The sequence below is a fragment of the Otolemur garnettii genome, unplaced genomic scaffold (genome assembly GCF_000181295.1).
Source record: "Otolemur garnettii isolate 467f Iridium unplaced genomic scaffold, OtoGar3 scaffold00024, whole genome shotgun sequence".
In the NCBI taxonomy this organism is placed as follows: Eukaryota; Metazoa; Chordata; class Mammalia; order Primates; family Galagidae; genus Otolemur; species Otolemur garnettii.
This window is the reverse complement of record NW_003852419.1, coordinates 19,532,488-19,532,833: the sequence shown is the minus strand read 5'-3', so window position 1 is coordinate 19,532,833 and position 346 is coordinate 19,532,488.

The following is a 346-nucleotide window of genomic DNA, read 5'->3' as shown; positions in this document are numbered from 1 at the left end:
AAAAAATAGAAAAATTAGCCTAGCATGGTGGCAGGAACCTGTACTCCCAACTGCTTGGGAGATTGAGATAGGAGGAGCACTTGAGCCCAGAAGTTTTGAGGTTGTAGTGAGCTATGACCTGTCATTACATGCCACTGCCCTAAGCCCAGACAACAAAGCATGACACTATTTCAGTAAAAAAAAAGGAAAAAAGGCTCAGCACCAGTAGCTCAAGTGGCTAAGGTGCCAGCCACATATACTAGAGCTGGCGGGTTCGAATCCAACCCGGGTCTGCCAAACAACAATGACAACTACAACCAAAAAATAGCTAGGCATTGTGGCCGGCACCTATAGTCCCAGCTACTTG